General features: G+C 36.1%; 1 long non-coding RNA gene across 2 annotated transcripts; it reads left to right on the forward strand.

Moving 5' to 3' along the window:
• The first annotated feature begins 2,414 nt into the window (after positions 1-2,414).
• Positions 2,415-21,065, forward strand: LOC120586574 (uncharacterized). Of its 2 annotated transcripts, none has more exons than XR_005648736.1 (3): positions 2,415-2,509; positions 7,927-8,038; positions 20,825-21,065. It is a non-coding gene; the product is annotated as an uncharacterized LOC120586574 (long non-coding RNA). The 2 variants fall into 2 exon arrangements; XR_005648737.1 differs by lacking the exon at positions 20,825-21,065 and adding an exon at positions 19,210-19,248.
• Positions 21,066-26,204: the final 5,139 nt, after the last annotated feature.

Consider the following 26,204-nt stretch of genomic DNA (forward strand, 5'->3'; position numbering starts at 1 on the left):
TGATTACATGGGTGGTAGTTTTATAAAAATATTCTTTTAATTGGCAATTATCTTCTAAATGTTTGTTTTCTTAATGAATATAAAGCAAGGTTACCAGCTGGGGTTGAGGATGGGGGAGAAGATGTTGAAGATTTGATGAGAAAAAAGATGGTATGAAAGAAACAGAGACATTGGAGAGTGAACAGAATATGAAAATATAGTATTATTATCATTTTTTATTTTGTTAAGAAAGTGTTACTTAACCCAAGTTTGTGTGTCCGATGCTTTGAAAGGCCAAAACTCAAAATGTCAAAGTTTGGAGTAAGAAAATGTTTATTGATCAGGAAGTCACCAACCGAGAAGATGAGAGACCTAACAGTGCCTCAGATCCATTTTGTTCCCTGGACTAGGTTAAGAGTTTTTAAGGGATTAGGGAGAATAAGTACGTGGAAGCCCTGGTGGGACAACTTTTCATTGGAGGACCTTGGAACTTGGCTGTTTATGGTAAAGAGGCATCAACAACAGATCTTCCTGGACAACGGACCTTTTGCTTCTGAAAGGGTTCTGATGTTCAAGTTCCAGTTATGTCCTGGCCCTTTGGTTTGGGGGCGGCAGGGGGAGGACTAGACTTTGGTTCCAGGTGCAGCTGGGGATCAAAGTTCTCTTTTCTGCATATGCTTCAATGCACAACTTGTGATTTTGGCCTGTTGTCTCTGAAAAGCAACTTAGTATCTCCTTAAGCAAGATAGGAAAATTTTGAACTGGTTCTGTGGTTACAAAAGCTTCTCTATTTTTCCTGATTTATTGATTTTTCTCTCATATATTTCATTTTATTAACTTCAATATACTACACTATATGTAGCTATCCCTAACACTTAAATTGTAATGCTATTTAATGTATAAAAGTAAGTTTTAAAAGCATCATTGTCTTATTAAAATATATAATTAAGATAATAGTCATAATACATTAGTTACTTATTATTTTACTTCAAGCTTTAGAAAGTTGATGTAGTTTATATTTAGACAAAAATACATAGAGCTCACACAGGGGTTGTATAGTGGCTTTGTATTCTTTTTTTTTTTTTAAATTTTTATACTGTAAAAGAACAAAACTCAACCGAGTAAATTTGAAGACCTACTTGGCTTCACTAAGTGATTCATGAATCTGGCAGCATTCCATCTAGCAACTAGAAGTCCGCCCCAAGGGATTGTACAAAATGGAAGGTTTTTATAGGAACACGGGTGGGGCAAGGGAGCTATTAACAAAAGAAAATAAAAGATTATTTTTAGACAAATCTTCTTGTGGGGGGAAAGGAATGGCAAGAGTTTTTATCATGCAAATTGCCTCATTTTTCTATAGGGGATGGAGCTGGCCCACTTGACAGATGACCTCATTGGTGTTGACCAGAAAATTCCAGACTGATTGATTAAGATTATATTTCTGGGAGAGGTTGAAATAGCAATTAGGTCAGGTTTTAAATCTAGATTTGGTATCATGGGCTTTAGCACAAGCAACACCATTTTGGGCCTGTAGTTTTCTCTTTAACAATACTAAACATCTTAATGTTAAAGCCTACATTTTATAATTATTTAAACAGTTATAGATATTATTATCTCTATATTTTATGGTCTCAAGTCCTAAAAGTCATTTTTTGAATGTCAGAAAATATATTCACGTTGACACCACAACACAAAGTATTGATTTTTTAAAAAAGTACAATTGCATTCTTAAACTTCACTGAGAAGATTTAAATAGAAGTGGTTGTTAGGTTTATATAATTCTACAATATTGCCTGAGTTTTTATATGAACCAATTTATAAAAACAATTATTTAAATTATAATACGATTTAGTTGTAAACTAATCTTTATATTATAATTACATAGTTTCAAGTACCAACTTACATAATGTAACTTTAAAGTTCGAAAACAAGCAAATATAGTAAATTTAAACAATTACCAGGAGCCACAGCTTAGCTTGTAGTATCTGCCATGCCAGTTTGGGCTTGCTGCTGAATTGTAAACATGAAAGTTACTGAGTGGTGACTTCAGCAGGAATGACAGAGTAAGGACCTTTGAAAATTCTGTTCTGTCAATGTAAGAAATGTCCAAACCTGTCGAGAATTTTTATGAGTTTATTTGAGCCAAACTGATGACAATTTCCAGGAAGCAAAATCTCAACAGATTTAGAAAATACTCGGGAGAATGGCAGTTTTGCAGCTTATTTTATACATTAGAATAAAAGGAGGAGACATAAGGAGGGTTACATGAAATCCATTGGTGGTAGATCAAATGGATGGGAGAAAGCAAAGTAGGGAAATCTCTGAGATTGGATAAAACAGCAAAAATAGAGAAATATACACTTTTTTTTCTACATTGGTGGGTACAGGAGAGTTAACAATTAACATTTACAGCACATGGAGATGGTATGCAGGGAACAAGATAACTATGAAGGTTTCTTTGGTCTTGTGTTCTGGTTGTAGTAATTGTGCCCGAGAGGTCTGGAAAAGAAGATTACTCTGACATTCAAAGGTATGTTATCTTAAATGCAAAAAGACAATAGATAGGCTCACTTAAGATAAAAACTGACCTTTGTCAAGGAAGATACAGGCCTAGGACCTGACTACCCACCACGATCTGCTTTTACTTAGGAATTTTTATGTTCAGACTGTCCTTTGTGGTTACTTGCAGTATCTGAGTTTGTAAGGTCCTCCATGCATGCCTCCCCTGAGCTTGTCAGGTTTAGTATGTGGTTACTTTTTCATCCACAGTTCTCCATAATAGCATATATAAATACTATCAAAAAATGGTGACAATAACTTTAAAAATGTGAAAAATTAATCAAAAGTTTGTCCATAATAGGTAAATCTATAGAGACAGAAAGTAGATTAGTGTCTGATTAGAGCTGGGGAAGGGAATGGGGAAAGAAATGCTAATGCATATGAGGTTTCTTTGGGGGCTAAAAAATGTTTTAAAATTGATTGTGGTGATGGTGTGTGAATTACATCTCAATAAACAAAAAAACTAATAATTATTATACAGACAGAATCCTCAGCAAGGTCAGGGTTTCTTAGAATACCCTAAATGAAGAAAGGGCCTTAGAGACCAGGGCCTTCTTATAACTGACTCTGCTAGTGTAATGACAATTCCACCATTACAACCTCCACCATCCCAGGAATGGAAAGAGGTTCTGGCTGAGGGCAGGGCTGATGCCTTTCACAATGTGTTTCTGCTAATCACTAACTATGATGAGAGAGTAAGGAGGAAGTAGTCCGTGTCATAGAATTGTAGATCCCAGTCAGTTCTCATTAATCCTAGAGCTAGAGGGTCTTGTGGCTTCACTGACTCAGCCCAGCCATTTGGCAGGTAAAGCATAGTCAGCCCAATTTACCAGTGGGGCTGAGGCCCAGGAGACAATAACTTGCCAGAGTTAGCTGTGTGCTGTGGAGTGGAGAGTACCAAGGTTCAGCCAAGTTCAGGCTGAGCTAGGTTTTGAATCTTAGTTCTCTGCCAACTGCTTGGGAAAAAATAGATGTTTTCAAACAGTTCAGTAAAGAATGGTCCCTAGGCAAGGAGCCCTATGGGAAATGAGAGGAAGCTTTTAGACTAAAATGGATAAGAACAAAAGGAGGAAAAGCATCTCTTTCGTTGTAGCAGGAGAAACCCTAGATAGTTGAGAGACCTGAGTTATAGTCCAGCCATATTAACTCAAGAATGCCACAGTACTCTTCTGAGCCTACTTCCTCATAGGATAAAGAAGCAAGCTGAATTAGATTAGTTTTTCCCCCCTAGTATGTTTCAGGGAATTCAAGGATATTGTTATGGACTAAATTGTTTTCCCCCAAAATTCATGTTAAAGCCACAACTCACAATGTAACTATATTATAGATAGGGCCTGTAAAGAGGTAACAAAAACTGAATGAGGTAATGAGGATAGGGCCATAATCCAATAGGACTGGTGTCCTTATAAGATGTAGAGACACCAGACACCTCTCTCTCTCTCTCTCACACACAGAGGAAAGGTCATGTGAGGAGAAATCTACATACAAGCTAGGAAGAGTCCTCACCAGAAACCAACCCAGATGGCACCTTAAACTTGGACTTCTAGACTCCAGAATTGTGAGAAAATAAATTTCTATTGTTTAAGCCACCCAGTCTGTGGTATTTTGGCAACCTTAGCTGACTAATATGGGTATAGTGGAGGTACATCAGTTCATAACCTTTTATTTTGACTTAATTTTTTTAAAGTTTAATTTTAAAAGCTCTAATAAAAGTCATGAATACACTTATATATGTAATATGCCAAAAGTGTTAGAGACCACTAATTTATTAAATCCTGTTGTCAGGTTAGCTCATTTTTGGAAAAAACTTTGAATAAAGCTTCTTTTCCTATCAGGTAAATGAAGAGTGTAAGGCTATTTCAGGGTAAGCTGTTTTAAATGAGCAAGTCACTAAGCTTAGATTTAAGGAGAGGAGATATAAACCCTGCCTCTCAATGGTAAGAATGTGAAATGATTTGCACACAAGTTTAAATCACTGCAAGTTTATAAATATTTATCTGTGTAAACCTGTATTAATATTCTGCAACCAAATACAATAGTAAATTCAATACTACACCTGAGAAAAAAGAACCATGACAATAGAGCACTTTCACCAAGGAGAATAGGTATGTCATAAATAAAATATTAATGAAACAAATCTAGCTATGTATTCAAAATCATTATATCATGGCCCAGAAGGATTTAAACAAGAAATTTTGAGATGATACAAAAGAATCTAATTATGTTAATGGTGGTAATCTCTGGATGGTGGAGATATGTAATTTAATATCTTATTCTCATTCTTCTATATTTTCTAATTTTACTGCAATGCATATGTACTGTTTCTATAATAACAAAAGATTATTAAAGTGAAAAAAACTAGGAGAAAACATTTAGAAAATTTATATTACAGTTAAAAGGCTAATGTTCCAAATATATGAAGAATTTTTTTTAATAGAGGAATAAAAGACCAAAAATTCTGCAAAAATTGTTTGAAAAGACATTCATGAGAAGGAATGTTAAAATGTCACTTAAACATATTAAAATGTGTTCAACTTTGTTCTTCAGAGAAATGCATTTTATTTATTTAGACAATTTTTTTAGAGCAGTTTTAGGCTCACAACAAAATTAAGAAGAAGGTTCTATACATGCACATATAAAGATATTTCCCATATACCCCCTGCACCCACACATACGTAGCCTCTCCCATTATCAGCATCTCCGACCAGAGCTGTACATTTCTTACAACTGGTGAACCTACACTGATACATCCATAACCCAAAGTCCATAGTTTATATTACGATCTGCTCCTGGAGTTGTACATTTTATAGGTTTTAACAAATCTGTAATGACATGTATCCATCATTGTATTATCATACAAAGTATTTTCATTGCCTTAAAATTCTTCTGTGCTCCACTTATTCATCCCTTTCTCCCCCAAACTTCTGGCAGCCACTGACTTTTATACTGTCTTCATAGTTCTGCCTTTTCCAAAATGTCATATAGTTGCAATTATTCAGTATGTAGCCTTTTCAGATTGGCTTCTTTCACTTAATAATGTGCATTTAAGGTTCCTCCATGTCTTCATGGCTTGGTAGCTCTTTTTTTTTTAGCATTAAATAATATTCCATTACTTGGATATGCCACAGTTTATTAATCTATTCACCTATTGAAAGATACCTTGGTTTCTTCCAAGTTTGGGCAATTATGAATAAAGCTGCTATATACATTTGTGTGCAGGTTTTTGTGTGGTTATAAGTTTTCAGTTCATTTGGGTAAATACCAAGGAATGCAACTGCTGGATTATATGGTTTTGATGAAGCAATTATTTTTGTAAGAAACTGCCAGACTGTCTTCCAAATTGGCTGTACCATTTTGCATTCTCACCAGCAATGAATGAGAGTTCCTGTTATTTCACATCCTTGCCAGTATTTGGTGTTGTCTTTTAATTTTTTTTTTTAAGAATAAGCTTTTGCTACCTAGATTTTGAAGGCCAAGGAAATGTCTCAAGATAATTACATTTTTGCTTTAAACTTATTCTCAATATCCCAGTACTTGAAGAGGAAAAGATAAGAATTCTCCTAGTACTACTAATCTTTAATTAATTCCTCATAATCTACATTTAAACCCTTTATAATTTATTTATTTCAAATGCTTGTGAAGAAATGTTCAAATAAACAGAATACTGATTTATTAATACCAACTGGTATAAATGATTCAAAAGACATTATAAAAAGTGAAAAGTCAAGACACACAGACAGACTGAAGATTTCTAAAGCCATAGAATAGATTTATACACAGAATATATAGAGTGACAACAAATCAACATGACGAACAGCCCAACAGGAAAATGGGCCAAGGATGTAATTTGGCACTTCATAAAAAAAGACACCCAACTGGACAAGAAGCATATAAAAAATACTCAACCTTGCTAGTAATCAGGTAAATGCATATTAAAATGATTGCTCATTTTATAGTCATCACTGAAAAAATTCAATGACTGAAAACATCAAGTGTGGTGATGATGTTGGGAAGTAGAAACTCACACACTTCTCGTGGGAGTGCAAATTGGTTCAACCACTTTAGAGAGCCATTCAGAAACACAAGATAAGCATTCCCCAAGGCTCAGTAATTACACCTGTTGGTGTAATTTTTATTCAAAATCTATAATATAGATTTTATTCAAAATCTCTACATTATAGATAGGGGATGATACTGTGAAAACGTGAGTGATACAGATAAGTCACTAGGCAATTACAACATAGTGAGATCAATACTAAAATGAAGGCAGGATGTACAAGATGCCATTGGAGTATCCAAGAGGAAAAACCTAAACCATTTTACAGATGAGAACATTGAGATTTAGGTTAACTAAGTTATGCTCAAGTTCACATAGTTGGGAAGAGTTGGAGGAAGGAATTCTATTCAAGTTTTCTAACTCCAGATATCCTACATGCTTACCCAGCATACCTATTACCTACCATACATGAAAGGCCTTTCCTATTTAAAATAAGCCTGTTACAGCCTTGAATTACTCTCTAAATTTGCCCAAGTGCGAAAGTGCCGATTTCTTCTTGACTGACATCTGTTAGTATAAGGTGTTTTCATTCTACCTTATTACGACTAAATTCACTGTTTTTTTTTTTTCTTGGTGTGTTCAAAGAGTTTTCATACTGAGGAATACAGTATCTAATGATACCATAACCTCTGCTTTGTATGGTGGAGATTCATTACATTGGAGAATTATTATATTTTAAGGGAGTAGCACAAACATGGCAGGTATTATAGCAAATATATTTGGGTCTCAGTTCTGAGAGTCTACATGGGATTCTTTAGGAAAGAATGACTCATTTTATTTTGAGAAAGTATACTTTCCAACAAAATATTTAGCTTTGGAGACATACATAAGGCTCCTGATAGAGAAAGGGAACTCCTCTCTGGCCATCTACTGTAGCTAACTTAACCCTGTTGATCAGTCAGGAGACACAGTTCATCACAAAATCACCTCCAAACCTAATGGTCTAGTAGCTTTTATTTCTAACTGGCATGGCCTGAATATCATGTCCAGATGCATGTTGTGACATACTTCTAGCACTTGTCTCATTCCTATCATATCAACATGGACTGCTTCAATTATTTGTGAGTTCTTTATCCTAATTTGTCCTTCAGTTTTCCGTTTAAAAACACATGAATCAATAGACAGAATGTGTTCATTAATTTTAGTGTGTTTTCTTTTTTTGTATGACGTTGATGTCCAGACTCACTGAATTGAGTGGCTGTAGGTATTGCATTTATTGAAATTTGTGCTCAAACTTTTATTTGGTTAAAAAAATCATAGTCATGCAGGCCTCAATCTCATCTGACATGGGAATTACACAGATAATTCCTAAGTGGTTGAATCTGTGACAGGTCTCCATGGGAGGATGAAGAGAATGAGTGAGCAATGATGCAGCTATGGCTGTGGATTCAGGAAAAAAGGAAACGAGGTTTGAAGACTTCATCTCTGAAACTGGGAATTCAGGTGGGTGGCATTTTAAATCCTGTTTACTAGCTTGTTATTTGCCAGAAATATGAGTGCCTTTGGAGAAAATATTGCTAAGGGGTAAATGGATGCCTTAAGGTATATATGATCATGAGGACACTCAACATTTAATGATGTAGAGTATATTATCTCTGTAAGGGCCATTTGATCGGAACCAAGGGACTAAGGCCCAACCCAGCTAGTTATTGAAGGAAAGTAGCTGTCTATAAGGATATAGGTGGAATCAGGATTCACATTGCATCCTTTCTGGGTGAGGCTTGAAGTACAGAGCCTGGAAATTCTGCTCTTGAGTTCCCTATAATTCTCTCAGACCGAAACCTGCTCTCCATTTCCAGCATCGACTGTGTGTGAACTTACATCTCTTCCTTAAGAGTCTGTCTTCCATCTCACCTCACTGAATTTTTGTTAGTCTCTGTCTCAGCTTACCTTCTGCTCACAAAAACAAAAAACAAAAACAAACAAACAAACAAACAAAAAATAACTGACCTTGATATGGGAATTGGCTCTGCTCCAAAGGCCAGTGGAGCCATGCAATACCTCTATAGGGAACATAGACAGGTTCCCAGAGCTCTAACTGTTTCTATTCAGTGTCTCAATGCCAACAAAAACTAGCAATTTAGTCTAAAATGTTCATGAGAGGCTGATGGAGTTGGTTACTAGACAGGCACTCCAGGGGATAGTTTGGGAATAAGTTGGAAACATGAGCTTTGTGTGCCAATCCTGGATCTTCTTGACCTCTTTATATTGGATGTATAAGTATAAAAAGAATAATAGTAATACTTTCTATGTGTACTAGCAGTTAAAGCACATTTCCCAAGGTCTGGCACATAAAAATTATCCAGAATAGTGGGGCATCACTTATACTCATGATAATGATGGCCATAAAACAAGAAAGACATCTTTCAAATCAAGATTGCCAACTTCTTCTTCCTTTCCACTTTGTAGCTAGTACCAGGAATCTACTTAGAATTCAATTACTTACATTCATCTAATCATAGGTCATTTTCAATCATTATCGTTTGTCTTAGCCTTGTGTTTTCATGGAATTCAAGATGTTAGCTGTTCCTCAACGAAGTGTGAAATCAACTGGCTTTTGCCATACCCCTCAGAAGACTGTGTCCAAGGTCTTTATAACTCCTAAAATTGACCTTGAGCCCAAAGAGAACAGCCTGTGAGGGTGGTTTGTATGTGATCCAAACCAGCTATCCTAAGCAGTGGGACACCTTCTCTTCCACATGCCAACATCTTAGTCACTTTCACACAATGTCCCTAATTACTACAGCTTTAATAGGGATTTTGATGTTGATCGAATCATAAAACTATAGTTAATAGGGTCATAGGGAAGTTGTGGATCTCTTTGAGTTTTGTGTGTGTGTGTGTGTGTGTGTGAGAGAGAGAGAGAGAGAGAGAGAGAGAGAGAGCGAGAGAGAGCGCAATTTTAATTGAGATTCGAGTAACACAAAATTCGCCATTTTAATTTGTACAAAGTTTTTAGCATATTCACAATGTTGTGCAATCATTACCTCAATCTAATTTCAGAAAATTTTCATCATTCCAAAAATAAACTTCTTACCTGTTAGCAGTCACTCCCAGTTCCCCCTCCTCTCATTTCCTAGAAACCACTAATCTGTTTTCTATCCTTATGGATTTGCCTGGTCTGGACATTTTATATAAATGAAATCAAACAACATGCAGTCTTTTGTATCTGGGCTCTTTCATTTAGCATAATGTTTTCAAGGTTAATCCATGCATCAGTACCTCATTCCTTTTTAGGGTTGAATAATATTTCATTGTACAAATGTCCCACATTTTGTTTATCCATTCATCAGTTGATGGACATTTGGGTTGTTTCCACTTTTTAGCTAGGATGAATATTGTTTAATTCTTTGTGAATGCAGTGCATTCTTCTACCTCTGGTACTGGGAATGTGGTACTGTTATTTTCAAGATTACCCTAAGCTGGATGGTGGGGGATGGGAGTAGAGTAAGTTAAAACATCACAAAACTTGCTGTTCTTCCTGAGAATCAGCTGTTTTTCCTGTATAAGTGCTCCCCATATTGCTGAAAGCCTTTGATTAATTTTGAGGTTTCCTAAAAAGTCAATTCTGACAGTTTCGCGCAGTTTATTGAGATCGACGACATTGTCCATTCGATTTAACCACTTTTGAGTCCCGGGGATAAACCGAGATCCCGAAGAGATGCCCATACAGAACATCCTTTATTCAGCTAATATAAAGCACTAGGAAGGGGATGACAAATATGACCAGCCTGAGAAGCCCCAAAGCTCAACTCTGAGCAAGAAGAAGAAGGCAGGCCAGTAACTTGCTCCAGGACACAGGCTATTGCTGGGACCTGGCTAACTTTAAGCCTCTTAGGAAACTGCTGAATCATAGAGTTGGCACCATTAATAAGCGAGTTTCAAACAAAGAACTGAGGACATGTCATCAAGTCAGACATGCAAAGCCACACAGCAACTCTGTGGGGATGATAAGGCATAGATCTTGGAACCATGCTCACATCAATAGTCTCCACAGAATGATCTGGAATCAGCACTTGGCTGAGAATTTATAACACTAAAAATGTAAAGGGGATTTCTATGGAATTTATAACACTAAAAATGTAAAGGGGATTTCTATGGAATATACTGGGTCAAATTTAAGGACCAGGGCCTGAGAGTTCTTGGCTCTTCTTCAGGTTCTTTGAAAGTGAATTAAGCCACCAGAAACTATAGGAAAAACCAGAAAGCTGTTTGAGTGTGTTGCATGATTCTGGGCAACTTATGCACCGGACATGGGGTTGACATTGAACCTGCAGAAACAATATAAGTCAGCAAACCACTTAACCTAATGGTGTTAAGTATTTAGGTAGTCATCATAATGTAATATTGGTTTTTAAACTTCAGAATCAACCCATAGACAGAGCATGAACGACTTGATCTGGTTACAAAACAATATAATGTTATTAATTTTGCCAAGAAAATAGGTGAGGGATAGTAGCATGGAGGAGAGAGTGATGTAAGAGCCTAGGTGCCAATTTCTTCTTTTCACAGAGAGGGAGTTAATAGATACTAATAAGAAAAAAGTGAGACCAAAAAAACAAAAAATGGCTTAGATGATAGAGGCTCTGTTCATCCCTCTGGCGACCAAATCAAAGTTGTGATGAAAACAAGGATCAAACAGCAAGGAAAAATTGCCTGGGATCTAGATGAACAAGCCACACTACTAGGGAGAAATCTAAGAAATTGCCTGCAGCGGCAGAAGTTAGGATGGGGCAAGGACGCGGGGCTGCCCAGTCTCAAGCAGCTGAGTGAGACGGAGGCTGCAGCAGTGGCAGCGGCAGCTGCAGACGCCTCCTAAAGGGGCCCTGTCCACAAGTGGACTTTCGCAGGGACGGACCTGCTCACTCTGAGCACCAGCACCGGTCCAGCTGCTCAGGAGTCACCAGGGACTGACAGAGGGACACTGAGTTGTCGCAGTGAGGACCAAAGCTAGACTCGCTCTGTACAGCCCTCTTCCCTTCCAGGGGGCGGACTCAGTGCCACCATAGTGGAGATGTCATCAAACTGGATAACAGAGATCGCTCTGCCCAGAGGATTCCCTGAAACCCTGCCTCCCCCAACTCGGGACCCACCCAAGCCACATCCAGATGTGTCTTAGGTGAGTCAGGTGCTCCTTGCTGAGCAGTGCCTAGATTCACACTGGAGACAGCTGGCTTCGATTTCTGCTGTGACTGTTTGAGGCAACTATAAGCACAGCATCTGGGAATTGCTTGCTGAATCTTAACAAGTGGCCCCAGAGGGGCAGAGGCTTGGGTTAAATTTGGCCTGCAGCTGAACCCCTCTCAGGACTGTGCCACTGGACACCTACTACACAAATCCACACTAATAAGACCGGGAAACTTAGGAGCTTTGCTTAGTACATAGAAACAGACATGGAAAAGCAGCCAAAATGGAAAGACAAAGAAGCAGAAACCATATGAAAGAACAGAACAGAGAACCAGAAATAATGGTGTCAAGCAATCTAATAGATGCAGAGTTCAAAACACTGGTTATACAGATGCTTAATGAACTTATGGGAAGTGTAGATGAATTCAGAGAGAACTTTAACAATGAGATTAAAAAAAACAAAAATGGAAATGGAAATTATAAAACGGAATCAGTCAGAAATGAAGAACACATTATCTGAGGTGAGAAGTATATTAAATAGAATAAACAAAGTGAATAAAGAAGAGAATCAAATGACCTATGTAATGGATGAGAAAGCCAAGGACACTCAATCAGAATGGCAAGAAAAAAGAAGTCAAGACTATAATAATAATTTAAGGAGCCTATAGGACACTATAAAAGGTAAAAGTATCTGTGTCATAGGGGTACCTGAAGAAAAACAAAATGTCGAAGAGCTATTTGAAGAAATAATGATGGAAAACTTTCCTCACCTGGTGAAAAATAAATAAATATAAAACCCCAGGAAGCTCAGAGAGTCCCGAAAACCAAAAATCCAAAGAGGCCCACACCAAGACACATCATAATTAAAATTCCAAAGGTTAAAGACAAGAGAAAAGCAGTTAATTACCTACAAGGGAGCACCTATAAGACTGGCAGCTGATTTCTCAAAAGAAACTTTGCAAAACAGAGGGGTTTAGCACAAAATATTCAAAGTGATGAAAACCCAGGATCTACAGCCAAGAATACTTTATCCAGCAAAGCTATCATTTAGAATTGAAGGAAAGATAAAGAGCTTCTCAGACAAAAATAAGCTAAAGGAATTTATCATCACCAAGCCAGTATTACAGGAAATGTTGGAGGGACTTCTTTAAGAAGAAAAACATGTATCAAAAACAGGAATAAAGAATGGTAATAACTACATTTCTATCAACAACTACCTCAAATGGAAAAGAATTAAGTGCTCCATCCAAAAGACAGAGTGGCTAAATGGATAAGAAAACAAGACCTCTACATATGCTGCCTAAAAGAGACTCACTTCAGATTAAAAGACATGCACAGACTAAAAGGAAGGGGATGGAAAAAGATATTGCTTTGATGGACCTAGAGAGTATTGTGCTGAATGAAATGGGTTGGATAGAGAAAGACAAATATTGCATGATTTCACATATATGTGGACTCTAAAGAACAAAATCAACAACAATAACAACAAAAACAGAAGTGAACTCATAGATACAGAGAATATTTAGAAGGATACTAGATGGGAGGGAGTTGGGGGGACAACAAAAAGGCAAAGGGATTAAGAGGTACAAATGGATAGTTGCAGAATAGACATGGAGATGTAGAGTGTAGCATGGGGAAGATGGTTAATAATATAAATATGTAAGGGGGAAGAGGGGCACCAAATTTAGTGGGTTGATCACTTTGAGAGTTATGTGGATCTCTGAACACTATGCTATAGAACTGAAACTAGTATATTATTGTTTGCCAACTGTAATTGAAAAAAAACCTCATTGAATTGTACAATGTAAATCAAAGCAACTGTTTGTCTATTATATTTCAATAAAGATGAAAAAATTCAGGAAATAAAAGACTCTATTTGAATCTAAAAAAAAGAAAAAAACGAGATAAAGAATTCGAGTATATTATTTCCTTTACAAAGCACAAAAATAATAAAACACTAAAATTAAGAACAGAGTTAGTGACTTAAATCATCATCATTCATAGACTAATAATAATATAATTATATCATAATATCTAAAATTGATAAATTAAAAAATGGAAGAATAGATATAAAATTAAGAGTTATAAAATACACACCAGAAGAGCTAAAAAGAGAAATAATAACTAGATTGTGGTGCTGGTTTTGTAGAGTGGTGGCTACTTTCTTAACTCTGAATAAATATGTGGAAGTAATCTGTGCATATGTTGTAAAAAATTAATAAAACAGAAAAGCTTGCAATGAAAAAGATATCTACTTTTAGCCATTTACTTTCCTAGTGATATTTTGATAATTTATAAAATAAATTAAAAATACCAAATTAAAATAAACAGTGGGATGAATATATGAATTGTATATTTACATAAGAGGGATACCATATAGTAATGAAAATGAATAATATACAACTACATCCAAAACATGGATGAGTCTCAGAAACAATGCTGAGTCGAAGAAGCCAGACAAAAAAGTACAACCTGTATTATTCCACTTAAATAAAATACAGAAGCAAACTCATCTATACTGTTAGAAGCTAGAATAGCAGTTACCCCTGGGGACAGGGAGAGACAGAAGAGAGCACAAAGAGTCTGTGTTTGGGATGTTATGTTTCATAATCTGGTTGTCAAGTTAACAGATGTGTTGTTTATTGAGCACACAATAGTTATGCTTGTTTTTGTATGTATGTTATACTTTAATCAAAGTTTAATAAAATAGTAGTAGTAATAGTAGTTAGTAGTAGTAGTAGTAGTAGTAGTAGTAGTAGTAGTAATAGATAATAAATAGTGTTTACTATGTACCAGCTACTGTTCTAAGTGATTTTACATTCATTAATTCGTACAGGTCTTTCTAGACATACCCATTGGTTCTAGCCATTTTCTTTATCTGGAATGCTTCTTACGTCTTTTTCATGTGGCTGACTCCTTCCTGCCACTCAGCCCTAAGACCAATCTCAAACACGCTGTTTTATTTTAATTTATTATCACTTATCATAACTTGAAATTTTTCCTTTTAATTTATTTGTTAATTAAAAAAAAGAAAAAAATGAGATTGTTAGTTTTCTGCCTACCCTCCACTAGAATGCAAGAAGCTCCATGAACACCAGGATCTTATCTCTCTTCTCCATTTCTGTATTTCAGAACCTAAAACAATGCCTGGCACCTAGTAGGTGCTCAATACACATTTACTGAATGAATTATTCTATGAGAAATCAGATCTCCTATCTAGTTCCTCTTAATCAATTCTCCATATTGGAGAAAGAGTGGTCTGTTTACAGCACAATTTTGATCAAGATCATTCCCTTCTTAAAATCTCAAAAGCACTCCTCCATTGCTTTAAAGGTATAATCTCAACCCTTTACTACGGCTTCATTCATGTATATCCTTTGCAAATTTATGAGGCCTCATCTTTCTTCATTTTTCTCCTCCCAGGATAGTTCAATCACGCTGAACTAGTCTCACGTTCCCTAACACATTAAATCTTGCTCATCTTCACGTCTGCGAGCCTGGTGTTCTTTCTGCCTGAGATGTTCTCATCTTGCTTTTCCTCCTCCTCACCTAATTAATTTCTCAATCTGATGGATTTATTTTAGACATCATTGCCTCTGAGAAGCATCCATGATCAAGACGAGGTGGGAATTCTTACATAGAATCCTCAAATGTCATGTACAGTGCTCAGGTGGACACCAGGAGTAGATGCAGTTTCCTGTTCTACTTACCTCCTGGGGAGAACTGTGCAAGGGCCAGATACAGCTGGACATATTGGGGGGAACCAGGCCCCTTTCCTCTCTCTTTTTGTGGAGCAAATGAGAGAGCAGCCTTTTCAGAAGAGCAAAAGGAGCTGGAGTCTTGACACCAAATGCTGAGCTTGGGTGTCAGTTTTCCTGGGAGTTGCTGGTAATGCCAGCTTCTCTGTAGCTGGAGGCCTTGGAGGAAGTTGAGGTCATGTGCAGCCCCTCTCACTGAGGAGAGAGGGATCCCATATAGCCAATCTCCAGGCAATCCTGAGAGGATTCCTGGTGTCATTCATCTCATTGCTATTTTAGTATTTATGATACTGCATTAAAATTAGGTGTTTACTTTTGTCTCTCCAAGTAGTCTGAGTTACTTTTGAGGCCAGGGACTCTGTTTTCTTGATCATTATGTCTCTATCACCTAGTAGGGTTTTACAAACTTTTGGTTTATTTGAATGAATCAATGAATGAATGACATGCCCTCTGAAATTCCACTTGGAAGGAGCTTTCCAATTACCTTATTTAATGGCCCCTCCTATTTACGTGTATGTTACTGTCTGAGCCTTTAAAGGATATCCTGGTGGTTGGAAAACTTCTCCAAGAGCCAAATAAGAAAATCTCAAAGCTGGCAGAGCTCCTTGGTATTATCAAGGTGGAGAATCATGTTTCTCTGATTCCTTACTGTGTATGTATGTGCCTGTGTGTTTGTATCCATCCATCATTCTCCACTGGCTTCAGTCATGATCACAGAGAAAGGGAAAACACTTATATTGGAACTTGAATTGTAACCATATCAGAAGGCTTACTAACTCCAAGTATAGTCTCCAAAGACATAAAGCCTTGGCCCATGCAATGCAACAAAATCTCCCTTATGAATACATTTAAAAGTTTTCTTTAACACCTCTAAACTTTTTGGAAACATGCTGTTGTCCTTCTAGATGCTAATTGGATAAATTATAAAGCCATAGCAACAGAAGAACTATTTATTTAAGTACAGCAGCAGTGTTTTGAATAGTCCCTCCCTTATTACTGTAAAAGCTTCAGCCAGGTCTATTTCGCTTCCCTTCTGGGTAGAAAAGAGCAACACACCCTCCTGAGGTAATTAATGTAGGAAAGAAGTCCTTTCATCTTTGCATTGCTTTGGCTCCCATATGGTTTTCTCCTGATTCTGTTGTAAACCTAAGAGTCCCCCACGGATCTAACAGATAATTCAAGGGCTACTTATGGTGAAGGAAGCATAGATAAATAGTAATACTTGGAGTTGAATCAATTGTAGTGAGGAGTATCATGGAATTACCCAACAGAAGAAGTAGGTATGTGAACATTAAGGCCCACTGAAAAGAAATATTCTATTTGCGAATGGGCTAGTGGAAACTATCCTACTTCATTTAAATTCAGTGCTTAAAAAGAACAAGATTGATTTTGTTCCCTCTTGAGGAAAAATTAATTATCTATATTTTCAATTGTGCTTAATGTAGAGACACACTAAGTTAAAAGTAATGAAAAAAACTTAAGTTGATTTTTTTTTAAAAAAACATGCTATTGCTTCACGAACTCAATTGCTTTTGAACTTAAAATTCAATTAAGTGAACTTCATTGTTTTTAAGTTTCTGATGAATCTGTTCTCTTCACTTGGAGAGGTTTTGCCTTCACTAGTCAGATTACTCTTTCCATTGTAAATGGGCTGATTTCTACAATGCGTGCCTTAACGCAAACCTACCAAAATTACCTTCTAGTTGTTAAACATTTTATTTGGGAAATATATGTGTTACTCATTGTAAATAGGTAGATGAGATAAGATTGTCAAATAATGAATACCCTATAAATAAATGACTCTAAGCAGGTATTGATGTCTCAAAGTACTGCTCTTTGGAGATTCATTAAATATCTAAATATGTCACCTAGTGACATATGCAGAAAATATCAAAATATATCATGACTAGTACATGAAGTGCTATCTTCCTTGCCACATATATCTACATCTGCCATTGAATTGGAGTTATGGAATGTAGTATAATCCAGGAATCTCTCTCTTACTCTATTTGTAAGGGAAGGTGACCAGGAGTAACTTATCTAACTAAAATATTAGAGATTAGTTATACTTCATCTAGGTCTTTGTGAAGAATATTCTACAGCAGGATACACATAGTACTTAAGTATCACAGGAACTATTCTCTTTTAGCATAAAAGTTAGCTCACATGCACCTCTTTCAAACTAAACCCTGGTTGGGAAAGGCTGAATTCTTCAGGAAGAGACCACCAATTTCTCAATTTTACCCCCACTTCATAAAGAGCTCCACTTGGCTACTGTCCAAACACACAGTGAATTGTTGTCGTCAAACTGAGCCCAATAATACAAGCTATTTATTGAGAAATGGTAATAAACCATTCTTTTTCTTAACCTTGCCATATACAACTTTCAGGAGCTTTCCTTCTGTGATTTGCCTATAAGTAGCCAGAGAAACTGACTAAGGTATCTGGCCTGGGATAGGTATTTTACTTTAAATCAATTGGAGTTTCAATGGTTTAAAGTCACTTTTTCTCACCACCAGAGAATTCTAGAATATCAAAATGAACAAAATATTCTCTTTTCTGGCTTATAAGAGAGGCAATTTATTGTATTAATTCAGTATTTACTCTGCCACCCATACACAATGATTATTTACAAATGGAAAGCACAGCTTAACAGATAGGAGACACAGATCATATTCGGGTCTTGAAAATTTGTTTGCCCTAATGACCTTGCCGCTCTTTGGGAATAAGTTGGCACTTGAATCTCTTAAACCACTCTTTACAAGGTGTATAATTTAAAGTAGAATCAGCCATAGTTATTTGTGTATACTTTATCGGCAATTTTTCAGAGCTATTTTTGCTCTTTCCTACAGAAGGGACAATGGAGCCCAATAATACATGCTATTTATAAGATACATATTTCTTTCTCCAATGGTCTTTGCTGTTTTCTGACTGTGCACTCTCTTTCTCCACATCACCATCTTACTCTGTAACCTTCCTCTAATCTTTCCACAATTGTACTATGTAATAGTAACACCTTATAACAACCTTGAATCCAGAATTGTCCCCCTTGAGCTCCACTTGGCTCCTGTCCAAGCACACAGTGAACTGCTGTCATCAAATGGTCTTGGTTTCTTCTTTCTACGTCCTTTGCCACGTGTTTAATGCCAGTTGGTTTGTATCAATTAATCCTATAATTAAAACTCTCATTCATTGAAATTATAGTCTCTGAACTTCCTTGAGCAGCACATTCTTTCTGATCCTTTGAAGGTGATTCTCCTGATCTGGACGTCTTGTATCATTCCTGAATTGCTTCATTCCCTCAAAACTGCTTTCAGGTTCACCAGTTAAGAGCTGGAAGGACGGATACTATGACATCTTACAGAACAACTTCAAGGCTGAGGCCTCTAAGGGCAATGGGCCACTTCTAAGCTGTGGGTTCACTTCTTTCAATAATAAAAGGGTTATAACACTTATAATAAAAGCGTTAAATATGGTTGGAATAATAACAATAGCCTCCAGTATGTGACAGGATTCCTATGGGCAGCCCTTGCTCTTACTCCAGGTCTACCAGTATATCCACTAAATAAATGCAAGCCCATACATCATTAATAAAATTGCTTTTCCTGTAAGAAAGTTTTCTTCTCTTCCTGTTTCTTTTTCTACTCCTCTTGGTGGATCAAGGCAGGTAGACATTAACATATTAGCAAACTACCAGCAATATCAACTGAAGGTCTGTTTCTTTTGCAGAATTATAAGAATCGAAAGGACCTACATGAAGTGGGGAACACTCAGGTGGGGAACTCAAGAGTGGAAATGTAATGAGTAGAAGCAAGACTTAAGAAGCTCTCCTAGAAGTAGGGAATTTAGGGGAGAAAGGTGGGACTCCTAGATGTCCACTGGAGGAAAATTTTGAACTTATTGATGATTTGATGGAGAAAATAAAGCAAGGTTGGTTTCATCCCCTTGATTCTGTGCAAGAATGATTGGCTAGCAGTAAAATCTGATTCCTGGTAATGATCTTCCTTATACCTTCCCAAATGCTGTTTTGTAAAAAGGGACTATAGATTCTTTACCCAAGATATTGGGGGAGGGGGAACAAGAGAAAGAGTTTATATCATACATCTTTATGAAACTTAATAAAGATAATGATTGAACACTGTTTTTCAGTGAAGAATTCTTCTTACCCATTAGCAATTCTTTCTCCACCTTTGTCACAGAAAATATTTCTCAAGATTACCCCAATCATCCATAGATACCCAACTCTTATCTTCACCTTGGCAGCCCACTTAGCTAAAGAAAAGTCTAGTGCTCAGTCAAAAAAACCAGTCTACTCTTAGAAGCTATGCCCATGAGAATCTTTCCTCTGTCCCACTGGCTTTTCAAAATACTTTGTCCAATAAAAATTATTATATATCTTACACATCATTTTATTGAAACGTTACTATAGTGCTAGGCCTTTTATATACATTTGTAGTATTCACATGTTCAAATTTAGTAGAGAATGCCAAATGGCTTTCCAAAGTGGTAATGCTGATTTACATTTTTACCAGCAATATGTGAGAGTTTCTATTGCTTCATATCCTCATCATTTGCTTTTGTCACTCTAATTTCTGACAATCTGGTGGGTGCGTAGTGGTATATCACTGTGGTTTTTATTTAAATATTCCTGATGCTAATGATGTTGCACACCCTTTAATATGTTTATTTGTCATTTGTATATCTTCTTTTATTAAGGACCTATTTAAGTCTTTGGACCATTTTTCTATAGGATTTTCTCTCCTTACTGATTTGTAGTAGTTCTTTATGTATTTCGTACACAAGTCTTTTGACAGTTATGTATTTTGCAAACATATACTCTTTGGCTTGCCTTTTGATTCTCTTTATAGTATAATATGATGGTAAGAAGTTCTAAATTTTAGTGTATTCCAATTTGTCAATCTTTTCATTTAATGGTGCTTTGTATCCTATTTAAGAAATCTTTGTTACTCCAAAGTCATGAATATATTCTACGATGCTATGTTCTAGAAGCTTAATTGTTTTACCTTTCACATTTAGATCTACAGTCCACCTTGAAATTATTTTTGTATAAGTGTGAGATTGAGGGCAAGATTTATTTCTTCCTTTATGGATACATCATTGACCCGGAATGATTAATTTAAAAAAAATTCCTTTTTCCATTGCTCTACAGTGTCAATTTTGTCATAAATCAAATGCCCTTTCCATATGTGTGGGCTTATTTCTGGCCTCTGTTCTATTGCTCTATTTGTCTACCTTTTTGAAAAGACCGAATTATATTTATTAATGTAATTTTACAAGTCTTGCTATCTGATAATGTCAATCCTCCAACTTTGTTCTTCTTTAGGATTGTCTTGACTATTCTTGGCCTTTTGAACTACTTTATAAATTTTAGTGTCAGCCTGTCATTTTCTGCCAAAAGAAGAAGAAAAAGAAAAGGAAGAGGAAGAGAAAGAGGAGGAGGAAGAGGAGGAGGAGAGATTTTGATTGATTGAATTTCATCTATAAATCAATTTGGAGAGAACTGACATTTTTATAATATTGAGTCTTTCAGTCCATAAACTTATCAACTGCCACCATTTGTTTATATCTGCTTTAACTTTTTAAAAATAATACTTTGTAGTTTCCTGTGTAGAAGAGTTATTAGATTAATTCCTAGGTATTTTATGTTATTATAAATGGTATCTTTTTAAAAAACTTACTTATAATTTCTTGATAATATATTGAAATAAAATTGATATTTGCACATTGACTTCTTACCCAGTAAATTTGCAAAATTTATTAATTATAATACTTATCTGCAGGTTCTTTTGTGGTTCTATATGCACATTCATGTCGTCAATACATTTGAATGTGTGTGTATATCTGTATGTAATACAAATGTCTGCCAGGAAACTGTAGCAATGAAATGCCTCACATGTGACTACAAATTAATCTATAAATTGTGGTTTCCACTCTGCATCCACTCTCTTCTTTCCTTCTTTTTTGGATCTCACTTGTCTACATCTGCTGCTTGTGAAGCTACTCGGAAAAGCATTACCACTGACACCACCTACAGTATCAAGTAGGCTCTTTAGATGCTTCTACAATGCCCAGTCTTTGAGGCATCAGACCTTTACTGGGTCCTTGGAAAGGTAAAATAAAGGGCCTTCCTGCTCTGAGTTATACTGTGTTGTCTGGGTTCAAAAGCTGATTTTCTTGTGCCCAGAGTTTTAGAAACTTCCTTGGCCCTTTCTCTAGTCACAAAGGTTGGGGACACATCCATCTTCTCTTTTCATCTCTTTTGGTTTATCACCCCAGATTTAAAAAAAAAGTCTCATAGTTTATGATGGAGGCAAATGTATACTAGTATGTGGAGGGTAGAGGGTGGACAGGGAGCTCATTACACTGGCTGCAGCAAATAAATTTCCCATTATAATTTCACAATAGTAAACTCTTTGAGGTCTCTTGATTTAGTTAATCTTTCTTAGAATGGTGTGAGAATTAGGTGTAATTGTGGAAACAAATACACAGAAACTAGAATAATATAAGGGAGCTATTTGAAATGCAACTGTACATGGATATGGACAATAGACTAGTGGTTACCAGAGGGTAGAGGGAGCGGGGAGAGAGGAGGTAGATGGGGTAAAAGGGGTCAAATATGTGGTGACAGAAAGAAATCTAACTATGGGAGGTGAACACAGTGTAAATATATACTGTCTTACTATTAAAGTGTACAGCTGAAACTTATTGGATTTAGTTAACCAACATCACCATAAAAATAAATAAATTAATTAATTAAAAAGAAATATAAAATAAAAAAAACAAAAAAGGAAAGCAGAACATATCAACATATTGTGAACAAGAATATACTTGCTTTTTTTTTTTGAGAAACCTCAATACTCTTTTCCATAGTGGCTGTACAAATTTGCAGTATCCCCAGCAATATATGAGGGGTCCTTTTACCAAAAATTTATTTACTATTCTTGTGAATCTACTTTTCCAAATCTTTTTTTTTTAATTATTCATTTATTTATTTTATGGTGACATTGGTTAACAAAATCTAATAAGTTTTAGCTGTATACTTTAACAATAAGGCATATATATATGTATATATATAATATACATATATATATAAATATATATATATTTACACTGTGTGTTCACCTCCCATAGTTACATACTTTATGATTTCATTCATATTACATTCAGGAGAAGACAGACAAAACTATAATGATGGAGAACAGAAGAGTGGATATGAGTGGGGGGATGGTTTGCAGTCAAACCAAATTAATAATATGTGTATTTTGTGTACAGATGACTACACAAATCTGAATTATATTATATTAATTACATTATTTAAAGCTTAAATTTTGTAGTTAACTCAAAATACAGATGGGAAGTAATCACATGAAAAGATGCTCAACATCAATAATTATTTAGGAAATGCAAGTTAAAATTACAGTGAAATACCATTTCGAAACTACTCGGATGCCTAAATTTGAAAGGACTGACAATACCCTGTGTTGTTGAGAATGCATAGCATGTGGTAATCTCATATACTGCTCGTAGAAATGTAAACTACTTTGGGAAACTGTTTGGCATTTCCTTAAAAAGTTAAACATATACTTATATGATCCAGGCATTACACCTGTTTAGGTACTGACATGCTGCCTATAATACTGGCCAAGCCACCCTTTGCATGTTATCTGGGCCAGGCATATGACTGCTAATGTTTCTATCAATCTTTCAGGAAATCGTAGACTTCGAATAATTTAGATTTGTGTAGTCTTCTGTACACAAAATACATACTCTCCAGTCATTTTCCAACTTTAGCTCGATGTTCTTCAACATCAATATATGAAGTTCAGACCCTTTCAGCTTCATGTAAATTGAAACAAATTAACTTAAATAATAAAGAGAGAATTTATTGTCTCTTACAATCAAAAAGGTTTCAAATGAGGCTTAATTCAACAACTCCATGATGTCACCAGTGTTTTCTCATCTTTATTTTCTGCCTTCATTGATGCCCCCTTCGTTTGTGGGCTGGCTATGCATTTGGTAACAAAATGGTTTCTGGAGACTTTGCTGTTTTGTTCATATCTGGAAGGAGGTAGGCATCTCCTTCAGATAGCTTTCACAAAAAACCAAGGAAGTTTCTTATACAGAAGCCCCCCGAAACCATGTGTTTGTCTTCTTATACCACACTGGCTTAAGTAAATTAGGATGTCGATGTGAATTTGGGAGTGAAATCATTGTCCCCTAAAGTATGTGGTCTTTGTTAAGGAAGAAGAGATGGCTACCTGAATGAATATCAGGATAATGTAACCAAAAAGATAGGGGAATGAATGCTAGGTGGCTAAAAACAGCAAATGTCCACTACAGTTAAGAAAAATACAAATGAGATTTCATGGTCATGGTCTTTCTACATGAGCACATCCCTTCACAGTTATCAAAGTTTTAACAGACTAACTCATTTTGTAGCTTCCATGGTACCCCTTTAGCCAGTGGTTTGTTTTGTTTTGTTTTTTCCTTCGAAGAATTATAAGAGACCACACACTTTCTTTTTCACTGGACTTTTTATTATTTACACTAGTCTTTATTGTCACCTCAGTTGCTCTAAGTTTCCTCTTCTTACTGACTTGGGATTTTAGCATTTTCCTTCTTTCCTTTCCATATCATGTACACCATGGGAGGGAGCAAAAAAAAAAAAATCTGTCCTTATGTGGAAAACTAGAGCTTTAGCTGTGTCCCTTTATGAATATTCCCTGCTTTCACCAGTTTGAGGTGAGTGAGTCTAATCTTTCTTTTCAATTCCTCCCATTTTTGATGGTCTTTCAATGGTATCTCCAGCCTTAAACTCTAAGCAGGTACCATGTTTTCCCCACGCTCTAAGTAGGAAGGAGTGTACAATAGTATCCCCCTCCTTTGTATGAGGGAAATACATTCCAAGACCCCTAGAGGATGTCTGAAACTGCGGATAGTATCAAACTTATATAGATATATTATGATTTTTCCTATACATAACATACCTTTTCACTTAAAGGAAAGACTTTACGGCTTCTCTTTGGCATATCTGAATTGTCAGCATCACTACTCTTGAGCTTTGGGGCCATTATTAAGTAAAATAAGGGTCACTTGAGTACAAGTACTGTTGATTCTGCAGCAGTTGATCTGATAACCCAGACAGCTACTAAGTGACTAATAGGCCAGTAGCATATATGCTGTGGACATGCTGGACAAAAAGATGATTCACATCCTGGGCAGGACAGAGTCAAATGGCATGAACTTTCATCATACTACTCAGAATGGCACACAATTGAAAACTTATTGTTTATTTCTGGAATTTTCCATTTTATATTTTTGGACTGTGGTTGACTACAGGTAACTGAAACTGCAGAAAAGGAAACCGTGGATAAGGGGCGGAGGTGCAGCTGTATTTTGCACATCCGTGTGGCTCTCAACACTTCCAAATGTCAGCTCACGAGTCTTCGAATATTTAGTCTTTCTGAGGCTTTACTTTCCCTGGAGAATATGAATTATTTTAGGTTTTTGATCCTCTTCCTTCTCATTTATATCTCTGACGTATGCCAGTCTTGTTGTACCTCAGTAGCATGTCCCAGTCAGAGTTTATGTGCTTCTTCCCTTGGTGCTGGTTTAGGGCTCTCTGAAAACATCCTCAGTTCTTTATCCTTCATGATCCATGAGAGATTCAATTGTTTTTCCCACCAACTGTCGCTAACGGGTCTAATTTTTCATGTGAAATGACTAGGCTTTGGGCTGTAGAAGTGTCTTCATACCTGAGGAATCAGCATGTCAAATGACACCTGCCACTCCCTCTCTAGGCAAAAATTTATTCTTTTTAAAAATTTAGAGTCTTAGAGAGTAGCCTTAAAAATTACTTGTTTGTACTCCATTTTCTCCCTCTTTTTTTCTAAAATTTTCTAAATTTTCTTGCTTGTACTCCACTTGCTTTTTTTCTAAAATTACTTGCTTGTACTCCATTTTCTCCCTCTCATGACTTGCAGAATAATGCCTTCAGGAAATACTAGTAAGGCCATATTCATATGCTCTTCCTTCCTGAATAATTCTCAGTCACTATATATTTGCTGACTGAATGAATGTGTGAATTCGTGGAAATATAGCTGTTATATATTAAGCGAAAAATCAAGTTATAAGATATGCATAACAGTATCCTTTCTTAATAAAAACAAAGTATCATATACATTTGAATATGCCTAGATATATAGAAGAAAAGTCTGGAATTATACATACAAAAAAAACTTTTTAATAAAAGTTTACCACAGGAAAATTTTAAAAATTTATTTTTGCCCTTCCTTCCTTCCTCCTTCTCTCCCTCCCTCCTTCCCTCCCTTCCTCCCTCCCTTCCATTTTTCTATTTCTTTGTTTCCCTTCTTTATACTTTCTTTCATTTCTTTTGTTCCTTTCCATCAGAATCATGCATTGCATTTTTATTTTTTTTATTTTTTAAAATTTATTTTTATTTTTATTAAGTTTATTGGAGTAACATTGGTTAATACAATCATATATTTTTCAGGCGTACATTATAATTTAACATCCGTATACTCTATTGTATGTTTACCACCCAAAGTCCAGTTTCCTTCAGCTACCATATATTTGATCCCCCTTATCCATTTCACCCTCCCCCTAAACCCTATATTTGACCCCTTTATCCTGTCTACCTCCCCACTTCTCCCCTACCCCACTAGTAACCACTAGTCTATAGT

The sequence above is a fragment of the Pteropus medius genome, unplaced genomic scaffold (genome assembly GCF_902729225.1).
Source record: "Pteropus medius unplaced genomic scaffold, Ma_sr-lr_union100, whole genome shotgun sequence".
In the NCBI taxonomy this organism is placed as follows: Eukaryota; Metazoa; Chordata; class Mammalia; order Chiroptera; family Pteropodidae; genus Pteropus; species Pteropus medius.